This window comes from Triturus cristatus, chromosome 1_2, assembly GCF_964204655.1.
Source record: "Triturus cristatus chromosome 1_2, aTriCri1.1, whole genome shotgun sequence".
Taxonomy (NCBI): Eukaryota; Metazoa; Chordata; class Amphibia; order Caudata; family Salamandridae; genus Triturus; species Triturus cristatus.
Window position 1 is genome coordinate 565,978,481 of NC_140580.1, and position 13,740 is coordinate 565,992,220.

Sequence of the window (13,740 nt, forward strand, 5' to 3'; positions counted from 1 at the left end):
GCTGTAGAGTGCAGTGGCATAAGGAGCAGTAGTGCAGAGTAGAGTGGCATAGAGTGCAGTGGTGTAGAGTTGCATAGAGTGCAATGGTGTACAGTGCAGTGGCATAGAGAGCAGTGCTGTAGACTACAGTGGTGCAGAGTAGAGTGCATTGGCGTAGACTGCAGTGGCGTAGAGTGAATCGTCGTAGATTGCAATGGCGTAGAATGCAGTGGTGCAGAATGGAGCGGTGCATAGTAGAGTGGCATAAAATATAGTGGCACAGAGGGCAATGATGCAGAGTAGAGCAGAGTGGTGTAGAGCAGAGTGGCATAGAATGCAGTGGTGTAGAGTGGTGCAGAGTAGAGTGAGGTAGAGTGCAGTGGTGTTGAGTGGTGCAGAGTAGAATATAGTGGCATAGAGTAGAGCAGCGTAGAGTGCAGTGGCGTGTAATGGAGTGCTACACAGTGCATTGGCATAGAGAGCAGTACTGCAGGATAGAGTGGCATACAGTTCAGTGGCAGAGATGTGCAGTGTTACAGAGTAGAGTGGCAGAGAGTGCAGTGGTGTAGAGTTACATAAAGTGCATTGGTGCAGATTGCAGTGGCATAGAGTGGAGTGGCGTAGAGTGCAGAGGCATAGACTTGATTGTTTCAGATTAGAGTGAAGCGGCGTAGAGTGGAGGGGTGCAGGGTAGAGTGCAGTGGTGTAGGGTAGAGGGTTGTAGAGTAATGGTATAAAGGGGTGTAGAGTGCAGTGGTGCAGAGTAGATTAGAGTGGCGTACAAAGGATTGGCACAGAGTGCAGGGGCATAGTTTGGAATGGTACAGAGTAGAGTGAAGTGGCTAGAGTGTATTGGCATAGAGTGCAGTGGAGTAGAGTGCAGTGGTGCAGAGTGGAGCAGTACAGTGTAGAGTAGAGTGGCGTAGAGTACAGTGGTATAGAGTGCGGTGATGCATGGTAGAATATAGTGGCATAGAGTGCAGTGGCGTAGAGTGGTGAACAGTAGAGTATAGTGCCATAGAATGCAGTGTCATAGAGTTCAGTGTCGTAGAGTGGAGTGATGCAGAGTAGAGTAGCGTAAAGTGCAGTGGCATAGAGTGAATTGGCATAGAATGGATCTATCGGCAGCCTTCGACAAGGTCCACCATGTGGTTTTGATGGACCGTTTGTCGGAGGTGGGAGTACAAGGGGTGGCTTGGAAACTGCTACATTCCTTTCTCTCTGACCGATCCCAGACTGTTACTTTGGATAACCATAAATCTGACTCCTTCTGTCTTCCTTGTGGGGTCCCTCAGGGATCCTCACCGAGCCCCACCCTTTTTAACATTTATATGATTCCGCTGGCAGGTCTTATAAAATCTCATGGCTTTCAGCTAACCTCATATGCGGATGACACTCAAATAGTGTTAACATTTAAGGATGGCAAGGAAAAAGAAACGGGAGTGTGCTTTCATGATTGCATGAAGGAGATAGCTGGATGGATGGCCTCAAACTGTTTAAAACTCAACTCGTCCAAAACAAGATTATTGTTTTTGGAAATAACCCCAACGTCTGGACCCCTGACTGTTGGTCGGAAGAATTGGGCAGCTGCCCCCCACCCTCGTTGAAAGCTAAAATACTTGGGCGTAACTGTAGACTGTAAATTAACCTTTTGCGATCATATAAGCACCGTGGTTTCCGCCTGCTTTATGTGGTTACCAATTCTAAGGAAAATTAAACCTTACCTTTCCTAGGGGAATTTCAGGATGGTGGTCACGGTGCTTGTTATGTCAAGATTGGACTACTGTAATGGCATTCTTTTGAATGCCCGTATACATCTGGTCAACAGGTTACAGATGGCTCAAAATGCGGCTGCTAGATTGTTATCAGGTATTCCAAAATTTGTTTCGGAAAAAAAAGAACTAATTAGGCTACACTGGCTTCCTGTGAAGCAGAGAGTATGCTTCAAGGCCCTTTGTACAGTTTTTAAGGCCCTCAATGGGTTTGGTCCACAATAGCTGCATGACAAATTCAGATGGTACGTTCCTAGTAGGACCCTTCGGTCCTCCATTGCGAAAAAAGTCCTGACGCCCTTTGTTAAAAAGGCCAGCTGGGGCGACAGGAGCTTTACGGCTTGTGCATCCTTGGCTTGGAATGATCTGCCTTTCTTCTTGAGGAATGCTTCCAGTCTTCCCTTGGTCAGGAAGGGTTTGAAGACTTGGCTTTTTCCTCAATGATTTCTTTCCTCTTCCGGCCAGGCAATTCATAGCGCCAGGACACCTTATGGTAACCGTCGCGCTCTATAAATTTTATTAGCATGACATAACATAACATATGCAGAGTAGAGTGGGCTAGAGTTCTGTGGTGTAGAGTGCAGTTGTGTAGAGTGGCTTAGAGTGCATTGGCGTAGAGTGCCGTGGCATAGAGTAGAGTGGCCTAGAATGCAGTGTCACTGAGTACAGTGGTGCACGGTAGAGTGCAGTGGTGTAGAGTAGAGTGTTGCAGAGTACAGTGGGTTAAAGTAGAGGGGTGCTGAGTAGAGTAGAGGGCGGGGCTGTACAGTGGAGTGGAGTGGCCTAAAGTAGAGTGGACTCATGTAGAGTTTATTGGTGTAGAGTGTTGCAGGGTATAGTAGTGTGGAGTGCAGTGGCACAGAGTGCAGTGGCATAGAATTCAGCGGCGTACAAAGCAGCATCATAGAGTTCAGTGGCGTAGATTAGAGTGGTGCATAGTTGAATGCAGTTGCATAGAGTGCAGTGGTGCAGAATGGAGTGGCGTAGAGTTGAGTAGCATAGAGTGCAGTGGTGTAGAAAGGTGCACAGTAGAATGGCTTAGAGTGCAGTGGAAGAGTAGAGTGTAGTGACGTAGAGTGAAGTGGTGTAGAGTGTAGTGGCATAAAGTGGAGTGCTGTAGAGTGCAGTGGCATAAAGAGCAGTAGTGCAGAGTAGAGTGGCATAGGGTGCAGTGGTGTAGAGTTGCGTTGAGTGCAAGGGTGTACAGTGCAGTGGCGTAGAGAGCAGTGCTGTAGACTACAGTGGTGCAGAGTAGAGTGCATTGGCGTAGACTGCAGTGGCGTAGAGTGAATCGACGTAGATTGCAATGGCGTAGAATGCAGTGGTACAGAATGGAGTGATGCATAGTAGAGTGGCATAAAATACAGTGGCACAGAAGGCAATGAAGCAGAGTAGAGTAGAGTGGTGTAGAGCAGAGTGGCATAGAATACAGTGGTGTAGAGTGGTGCAGAGTAGAGTGGGGTAGAGTGCAGTGGTGTTGAGTGGTGCAGAGTAGAATATAGTGGCATAGAGTGGAGAAGCGAAGAGTGCAGTGGCGTGTAGTGGAGTGCTGCAGAGTGCATTGGCATAGAGAGCAGTACTGCAGAGTAGAGTGGCATAGAGTTCAGTGGCAGCGAGTGCAGTGTAACAGAGTAGAGTGTCAGAGAGTGCAGTGGTGTAGAGTTGCATAAAGAGCATTGGCGCAGATTGCAGTGGCATAGAGTGGAGTGGCGTAGAGTGCAGTGGCATAGACTTGATTGTTTCAGATTAGAATGAAGCGGCGTAGAGTGGAGGGGTGCAGGGTAGAGTGTAGTGGTGTAGGGTAGAGGGTTGTAGAGTAATGGTATAAAGGGGTGTAGAGTGCAGTGTGCAGAGTGGATTAGAGTGGCTTACAAAGGATTGGCACAGAGTGCAGGGGCATAGTTTGGAATGGTACAGAGTAGAGTGAAGTGGCATAGAGTTTATTGGCATAGAGTGCAGTGGCGTAGAGTGCAGTGTTACAGAGAGGCATAGAGTGGAGTGGTGTAGCGTAGCGTGGAGAGGCCTAGACTGGAGTGATGTAGAGTAGAATGGCATACAGTGCATTGGAATAGAGTAGACAGTTGCAAAGTAGAGTAGAGAGGCTTGCGTTAAGTGGCATAGAGTGCAGTGACATACAGTGGAGTAGCGCAGAGTGAAGAAGAGTGCAGTGGCACAGAATTCAGTGGCGTGGTGTAAAGTGGAATGGTGCAGAGTAGAGTGTAGTGGTGTGGAGTGGTGCAGAGTAGAATGGAGTATGCATAGTGCGGTAGCCCACTGCCATTACAGGCAACACATTTTCAATTGAACTGACCATTACATTTGCACAGACATACAGTTTTACTAATAAAACAATACAGCGCACAACCTATAACGTGTGGAAATAGCATCACCTAGTCTATTGACCTGTTTTGATCATATTAAAGTATTTGTTTCCAATACACTTCAGAATTAACAAAGAATGTGCTTCATTTGTGCTTTGCTAACTCTGATATATTGTGACATACTTTCATAGTTCATTTAAATGTTGTTGTTGCAAGATTGTCACATAAATCCTCCTACTTTGAAAGTCAGAGAAAGAGAAGTAAACACCAAGCTTCTTCAGAAAGCAGAAACTGACATTTGACCTCTGTCTGTGAATGCACAGAAAATGTAACAAGACAAGGACAAGATTTACAGGCCTGTTTACAGAAAGTAGCACTCTTGGAAGAGGACAAGGAGAGCTAGTGTGAAAAGGCTTTGTTCCTTGGGAGGCTAGGAACTGAACTTGTACAGCCTAAAACAAATAAAGCCAGCAAATAGAAAGCCATAAAATGTGAGTTACAAATTACAGAGCCAATGATAAGCAACGGGTGAATCTTTCCCAGGGAAAGTTTCTCAATGTCCCTAAGATGTCTTTAGGAAACCATACAGCTGTGCTGTCGGGTAGGCTGCAACCTAAAAACTGTATGCTCAAAACAGAAGTCTTCCTTTAATAATAAGGGTAGCAGTTTTTAACCTGTGAAATACGGACCATGAGTCCTACTAAGTGGGTCTGTGTCAATTTATAAATGTAAATAATATTAGCAGATTAAAAATGATATGTGGATCAAAAAGCAAAATAGGTATTGTCAGTATATGATGTACATGTGATACCAAAGGAATCAACAGGAGTTATTGAAGGAGATATATAAACATTAAAAAGGGTGGGGCTAAATGCAGAGCCCTGTGGAACCCCTTAATGCAGGGTTTTTTCTTTTGAGGAGAACTGACCAATAGATCTAACCTGCCTCCTGTTCTCAAGAAACAACTGAAACCATGCCAGTGCCTTTCCGCAGATGCCTGAGTCGTTGAAGAACTGAGTGAGATATTGTAACCCTGCAGACAAATCTAAAAGAATCAACACTGCGTTCTGACCTTTATCCAACGTAAGTTTATTTATTTCAAAACTTCTAGCAGTGTTGTTTCTGTGGAATACTGAGGCATACAACCTGATTGAGAAGAGTGAAAACTGCCAGAATTTTCAAGAAAGTCCATTAACTGATCCTTGACTAATTTTTCCAGCATCTTAGCTGGGGCAGGGAGAAGAGAAATGGGAATGAAGTTGGCCAGGGTTTTTGGATCGGCAGTAGGTTTTTTTAGTAATGGTTTAACCACAGCCAGTTTCCTTGACACCGGTACCAGAGCAGAGGAAAGGGAAACATTCAAATGTTAATAATAACAGATTCGATTACTACATTAGCTTTCTTAGGGATCATGGCAGGACAGGGGTTTAAAGTGGAGGCTGCTCTGCAGAGCAGAAGAGCTGGAGCGAGATGTGCTGAAAAACGGAAGGAAGACTTAGGTGGCAAAGAGTCCTGTCCTGGACATGGGGGGAGTTCCTATCAAGACTACTATTAAAACTCATCTGGATGTTGTCAATATTTTCTTCAACATAATTGGAGGGATTATCACATAGAGTTTGAGTAAGTAGGAGATATCTTTCAGAAGCTTTGGGAAGAAGAAATGACTTAGCTATCTTGAAATATTTCTTTGGATCATTTTTCGCGAGTTCAATCTGATAGGTAAAAAACTATTTCTTTGCCTCCTTAATGAAATTATGATACTTTTTCAGATCAGCTCTGTATATGCATTTGTAATCTAAACTGTACTGAGACTTTCACTTTCTTTCAATCTGTTACAAATAAGCTTCTCTTTAACCAGAGAAGCTGAAACCATGGTGCTGAATTACCTAAGCTGTTCCGGCCAGGTTTAGTCAGGGGGCACGTTTGTCTATGGCATCCCGGATCCAACAATTATATAACTCCAGGTCATTAGAGTATTCTCCCGTAGGACGAGGAGGAGACTGTGCCAGGTAACTAGTCACCCTTTCGTCAGTAATGTTGCCCCATTTCCGAATACTAGCATTTCTAGATTCTATGGGGCTATTACCTAATGTGCAATGACATACTACTATGTTAAAGGGAATAAGCGAGTGATTGGACCATGCCTGAACTTCACAAGTGCAACAAAGAACAATGGTTCCCGTGGTCAGTGCATACAATATTTGATCATTTAAAAAAAGCTCAATGGCATGTAATCGTGACGGATTGTCAGAGAGGGAATCTAGACCATACACACCAAGGGTATCAAAAAAGTTATTTTACTTAATTTTCCATTTTGTGTCATAGAGACAAACAGACAGTGTGCTCTTGGATCTTGGACCCCGGCTATCTTTAGAAGTCAGAAGGAGTCATATGCATGTAATATATTTCCCATTCAGATGGAACTCTACTGCATTATCCTGTGATTTGTACGCTGTACCAAATATTGCAGGACTGTCAGTCCCCTGTTCTCTCTCACATTGGGGTGAGTAAGAAAGCACGTCCATACAAGTCTCACAATGCAGTATTAAATGGCAGTGTATCTTAATTATTTCTTTTCTTCTCTCCTCCATTATTAGCGCCCGGCTTGGCCCCTCTGTGAATATACATTTTGTCTTTCAACGCTCTGTCTTGAGCCACAATTTTATTGGTGTGCACCTTTCACACTGACAGTCAATTGTTCTTACTCCTGGTAGATCCCTTAATTTACATCATTTCGATCGAGAGTTTCTCTATGTTTTTGGCAGATCTAGTTACTAATTTTGTTAATCTATTACAGGTGTTCCATATTGTTTGGTCCTGATGAGACCCCTTAATTGCCCCTGTGGACGAAACGTCGTCCACACATATTTTAACGAACCACTTTTGACAGCTGCTATTATTTTGTCAGAAGGCTGCTAATATCGATTTATACATTCCTGTGGCCGTTTTGTTCAAATTGTAACCTTATGTATGTCACAAAACTGTCACTCCTTTTTTAGGTTCTAGTTCACTTGGGACACTGAGCACACTGTCTATTTGACTCTATGACACAAAATGAAAAATTAAGTAAAAGTACTTTTTTTTATACCCTTGGTGTGTATGGTCTTGATTCTGTCTCTGACAATCCATCTCCATGATTACATGCCATTGAGCTTTTTTTTAAACTATCACATATTGTATACACTGACCACAGGAACCATTGTTCTTTGTTGCATAGTTGATACCCTGGTTATTTGTGAGTAGGGTTACCCTTGTCCTTAGTACATATGAACCTCACGAGTGTCAGGACAAAGCGCTGGAAGATTTGTGAAGATTAAATTCAGTAAGTGGCCAGCTAGATGGATCGGACCAGTCACACATTGAGAGAGCTTCAGTACAGCCAAATTATCAATAAGGCTCCTAATATTCAGATTGAGGGGGTCATCCACATGATAGTTGAAATCACCTAACACTGTAAAGTTCAAGAAGTGTAGCACATGAGGAATCAATGCTTCTCCTAGAGAGTTCAGGAAATTGGAGAAGGATCCAGGTGGACGATAAATTAAGACTCCCATGAATGAACTTGATTGATTAAGTTTAAAACAGAAGCCAAGGCTCTCATCATCTTTGAGACTAGCAAACACAAATGTTTTGTACTGGAACTGCTCTTGAATTGGACACTCCCAGAGTGACTCCAAGGGCTAGTCTGCTGTCCTCCTGTTCAAAACCACAGGGCCATAACAGGCTCACATCCACCTGAACCTGCACCTAGGACCAGCTGGAGCACCCCCTGACTCCCAAGTGGTGCCCTTCAGGTCTTGGACCCTTGGTATGGCCTCAGAGAGGCTGAATTGGGTTGATTTTTTTTAGCTCTTAGCGCTTGCGAACAGGCCTGTTGGTGCAGAAACCTTGTTACTTATGCAGCCCACCAACATGAAGTTCCTTCAGCCCGATCCTTTGTGCTACAGCATTGGTCACTCATGGGGAGCACCATCTCGAAACATCAGCCTGACCACTCATGACAACAGCAGGATCTTCGCACTACAGCAACGCCTGTCTGTGATGCCAAGCATGCTCCTTGTACCACAATGGCGACCATCCACGGCGCTTCCCTGCTCCACATGGCCCCCTACACCACAAAAGGGACTCTCTGCGTTGGATTAAGAAGGTAACTTTTCAGAGGGACTAACCTGCTTCCTGTATCTGCCCCGTGCTCCATAGTGGTTGACCTGAACTTGTGACTTTATCCCATTCTTGCATGACAAGATAGCCGCGAATGGCGCTTTGGGCTTTTTGGTGCTACTTTCAGTGAAATCTTTAAAATTGCATATCTCTGGACCTACTGGTTGGAATTTGTTGTTTTGGCCTTGTTTTATTTATTAAAAATCATTCTATTTTTCGAACCTGGCGTGGAATCCTTTTTGTGTTGGGTTTTTCACTGTATTATTCTTTGAAGTGTTGCAGAAATATTTTACACATTGCCTCCAAGTTAAGCCTGACTGCTCTGTGCCAAGCTACCCGAGAGTTGAGCACAGGTTAAATTAGGGTTGGCTTGTGCCTCACCCTGACAAGGATTGTAGTTGCTGCTTCACCAGGGGCTCACAACCCAATTTCTTACAGGTGTGAATTCTATTTATGGACCCTCCCCTAGGTAGGAGAGGGGGAGGCGTTTTAGGTATGGGATGGATTTAAAAAGGTTGAGGTTCATGGCTCGGAAGTGCATTACCTCACAGAGTAAGTAAATGGTTGAAATACCCACAATAGATGACTATGGAATAATTTGGACAATTAATGGAATTCATTTGGTAACATAATTAAAATATTTAATTGCAAAGTATGGCATATCATAGAACAACACCACCTTCCATTAGAGAGTTTGCTGACAATTCCTGAAATGCCCCTTGAAATGACAACACCATAAACAGTCTCAAATCTGCAGACTCAAATAGGACCTTGAAGCTGTTAAAAAAAAAAATACTTCCAGGGGAGGTGGGATACGTTAACCATTCTTATGCAGTGTAGTTGTTGCCACACTGACATTCCAGACTAACACCAAAGAGTGACGTGTGAGTGAGGCTATACCTACTGTCTGAGAGTCTTTGGAAAAGACTGGAGAGACACTTGACAGCAGCTCGGCAAGACTTTACAGCCTCCCCCCTCCTGAAAAAAAAAGAGTGGCCTGCACACGCAATCAGACTAAACTATATCTTCTGTCAATGAATCATAACAAGCGGATGAGGTTCGCCGGTGATGTCATCTACATCTCGCGGCTCCTCTCCTTTCCCGCCGACCGTGGTTTTTTTTTCCCGTCCTCCCGCCTCTGATTTCCCGCGCGCAAGATGACACCCATCCATCATCGGCATTTTAAGCGATGGCATTTCACTGAGTCTGTCGCTTTTTGTGCTCTCCACTCGGCTGCCCCTCGCTTCCATTCCATTTGAAGTTCTGTAATCCCCTATTTGGGTTAGTTCCACTTGGTTTGCTTTGCGCACATGCAGAAGTACCAAAGGGACAGGAGTAAATTATACAAAATAATAAAGCATTTGCTTGCTCTAATAATTCTGATAATGACATATACCTTCTAGTAATGGCTGAGGGAGAAAAAAAACACATGTGCGCAGTTAAAAAAGAAAGAGTCGAGACAGAATAAGCAGTTTGGAAAGTTGCCAGTTTAAATGTGAATGTCGCAGCGGATACCACTTCACTCATGACAGGGGGGGGGGAGGGGGGGTTGCAATAGTACTTTATATATCTGAAGCTTTTTTGAACCATCTAGAACCTGTTTTTAAAGCGAAGCCTTGGCGTGAGGGCGACGAACACGTAACGTAAAACCTTCTTACCTCAGACAGGCGCATTCCAGCGGATATCCCACCCAGTTCGTTGGATGAGTGGACAGAGAGGCCTCCGAGGAAATATCAGTGCTGGCCGTGCCAGGCGGCCGGATGCCGTCGCAGCACCCGATATGTCCCGCGACGCCTCTCGAAGCTCGACGTGGTGCCACACAGGACACTTATTTTAGGAGCTGCTTGTTTCCTCAGTCAACAAATTCAAAATAGGAAAGGCCCAGAGAGCCCTTCTTGATTGCTCCTAATTGGACGAGGCATATCAGATGCCCCAAAAGGATGACGTTGGTGTGCAGCAGCCCCAGCGTTTACTCGTTTCATGGACAGGGCTGAAGCTGCAGAGACTGAGCTTGGAGAACCCTGTGGGTGACTCAGTGGCTGGGAATAGAATTTAAGAAACGGTCGCCTCTTGACCACCGGTTTTAATCTCTCCCAGGGAATTTTTAACCAAACATCTTCGTTATTTTGTGGGTTCTTTCCTCAGGCTAGGTGAAATATTTTGGTGGCCACGGTCTAGATTCAGTGGATGGACGCTCATATCTTTGAAAGTAGCAATAATAATTGTAACTAAAAGGAGGCGTTGGTGACGCGCTGGACAGAAAGTTCAAGGTTGAAGGGGTACGAGTTCTGGCCTCAGTTTCAGGCCTGCTGTGCTTCGGTGAACGTTTTCTTGCACTGTCCATTATCCACTGACAAGCACCAGTTGCACCAACAGTAATTCATACAAGCGACTATGTTTCATATGCCATAGTATAATTTAATTGAGCGTGTATGACCTGTGTATAAGAAGAATTTGCGGTTTTGAGTTATTATTTCTGAAACACACACTGTCAACTTGTATAATCTGTACATTTCTTAATTGTTTATTTTTTAATCAAAGTTTCTATATGTATCTTTGGACTCCTTTTCATTCTTAATACAGCTTTGGAATGACGATGAAGCATTCATCTTGTAATGGATTATTTATTCTAAATTTATGCTTAACTCTCCTTCGGTGCTGCCTAAATGGAAAGTCTTGAAAGCACATAAACTGATACCAAAGGAATACCCAATATAACATTCTCCTCATACACTTGTAAGGAACACAAGCACTGGAAAGTAACATTGCCTCTTACCACTCACCAAGTATGGTTAACTTGTGTGTGGCCCATTTCTTGTGCAGTGCATCTGAGGGTTGATAATGTTGGAATCCGTGTCAAGCCAAACCATGGGCTCAAACTTGTGACTGGATGGATATATCCAGGCATTTGTGATTTCAGGGTATGCCATGGATAGACACCAGGTGCCGTAATGCCCCACCAGTGAGCGACGGATAATCAATCTGCGATTGACAACCACAACATTTGGCACAAAATTATATCATGTAGGTTATGAATCAAACCTAAGGGTAGACAATTGATGGATTCTGCTTCGCCACAAGTGTAAAGAACTTCTTTAGATTCGATGTATGTATGAATCCTATTGATGTATGATGCACTGAAAAAACACAGAAATACAGGACATTGACAATGTTCCATGGAGGGTTAAATTCTCTCATGCAAAGCATGTGTAGAAACTAGAATAACATGGGCAAATTAAAAATTAAATCAGAAAACCATGGAAAGTTAGCAAATGTATGAGAAAATATTGGGGAGTCCTTTTAGCATGGCCTGACATGCACTCGAAACTTCAAAAAAACAAATCTCCAGTGAAAATAGAACCTGTAATTGAGACAGCTGCAGATCAGCCTACAGTGGCATCTCTGCACAAAACAAAACCTGCCTCGCCTGGTTCTTGTCATATAGCTTGTGAAACATCTTCATCCTCTATCCAAAATTTCCTTTATTACTTTACGTATTTACATTGAAATGTGGTTGACCTTGCAAGAAAAATGTAAGTCCCAATTTTTCAAAGCTTTCTTGGTAATTTTGGTGCCATTTGTTTTCAGATGTGTCTGGCCTTCTCGATTCACAAACAGAGCTATACCACCCTATTTCTTGCAGCTGCTGAAAGGTTGAGAGACCCTCTCTCTGCCGGTTTCTTCATGTGGGTAGCAGTAAGTCTTAGTGGAGGAGTTATTAATGTAAAACATGTTGCAATACATTGCCAAGCTGTTATTGGGAAATTTGGTCTTACAGATGCATGTTGATATGCTATATGCAACCAACCCACAGGAGGAAAAAGGAAGCTATAACAAAGTTATTGTCAGGTGTAATGAGCCTCTCTGATAAAGGCTGTCCCCACAGATCGGATGAATGATGCATTTAGTCTTCCAAATTGTGCCCCAGTTTCACGTGAAGATTCATTTGACTTGTGCAGCAGCACATATAGGATTGTCAGCATTCACTTTTAATCATAATGGAAATCTAATGCCACTCAAACTAATAAAACATTGATTTTTCATACCACACAGGACATGGGAAACGCCAGAGCCCATTTTTCTTTCGGTTTTCTGGCATGAGCAACATTGAGGGACCTGCACAAAAGCCCACTGTTTACACTATGATTGAAAGTATACAACTGTGATGATTTCTGAAGCATTTTGAGGCTTTTGATAAGCTGGAGAGTGATCACACTCCACTTAGTCTCCAGTTAAACCTTCTAACTGGAGGTCACATAGATGGTCTAGTCGATAAAGGATAGAATTGACTGTTGTACGAACCGCTCTGCAATTACATGGAGTCATTTAAATCTTTCTGGTCCTGATGTATCAAAAGTTTTTTTATTCTCATTCTGTGCCTATGGTATAATGCATTAGTACATATGGCCCTATCTGCGTATTTTACATTATATAGCAAATATACTAGACACTATGATACAGATCATCTAGCCGGCGATTCATGATCCTATAGTCATTTTGGACTTTAAAATGATCATTGGCCATCTTATATTTGTCTTACAGAATTCTAGTGCAAAGGCCCTACAATGAAACAATAGAATGGCCTGATGGACAGTAATAATTGGTTCGATAGAGGCTGCAAGGTTTAAGAAACAACACTACTATCTAAAATCAAACTGTCCAACCCCAAAGGTCTGATAGCTGGAAGATCTATCAAAATAGCTCATCATGATTAAAAACAAAAGCTTTCTTTTGATAAAATTTGGGAACATTTACACATGGCCCTATGGCTCATTATTTTCGACCTTTGTGGAGTGGGCGACTAAAACATCAACGCCACTCCCTGTTGTGATTTTCTTTCGGGATGGCTGATTGTCACAGTTCTGAGCTTTATATGCCTGTGCTGAATAACGCATTTACTCTGTTTCCTTGATTATTTGTTATTAAGTGCACAGAAATCTGGGAACTCCTGATGCAGCACTACCAGGGGCCGTATTACAGATGGTGCCCCAGGGGTGCAACAGGTGTTTGCGCCCGCCTTGCACGCCCCCGGGGCACAAATGGGCTTAAGGCCTTGCCCCTCAACGGACCCTGCCCCTACAAGGTATCCCAAAACTGAGCTGTACAAGCTTATTGTACAGTACGGGCCGTATTACAGATGGTGCCACAGGTTGTTTGCGCCCACTTTACGCGCCCCCGGGGCACGTTGGTATCATAGAAGGGGACTCAGACGCTTGTGCGTCCACTTCTATAATACCGATAGTGCTGGCGAACTTAAGCAACAACCAAAGGAAATGATGGACGGAGTGTTGAACATTGCAAGCACTCACCCCCAGTCAACTGATCCGGGTTTAATCCATCACCGTTCTTTAGCCCACTCTGCCACCCCAGTTCAGACATGGCCATATGCAAATCAGTCTGACCCTGTGCCTCATGGGAACAGTCCAGCGAACTTAAAGCACCAGAGCTATCAACAGAGGGTGTCCCCTCATTTGCATAGGGGTGTGTCCTATGCAAATGAGGGAATT

The 13,740-nt window shown here is 43.8% G+C and overlaps 1 long non-coding RNA gene across 1 annotated transcript in view; it reads right to left on the reverse strand.

Annotated features, from left to right (window-relative positions):
• Positions 1–10,075, reverse strand: part of LOC146867635 (uncharacterized) — a 46,543-nt gene extending 36,468 nt beyond the window's left edge. Inside the window, exon 1 of the long non-coding RNA XR_014966114.1 lies at positions 9,892–10,075. This is a non-coding gene — a long non-coding RNA (uncharacterized LOC146867635). The remainder of the gene's footprint in view (positions 1–9,891) is intronic.
• Positions 10,076–13,740: the final 3,665 nt, after the last annotated feature.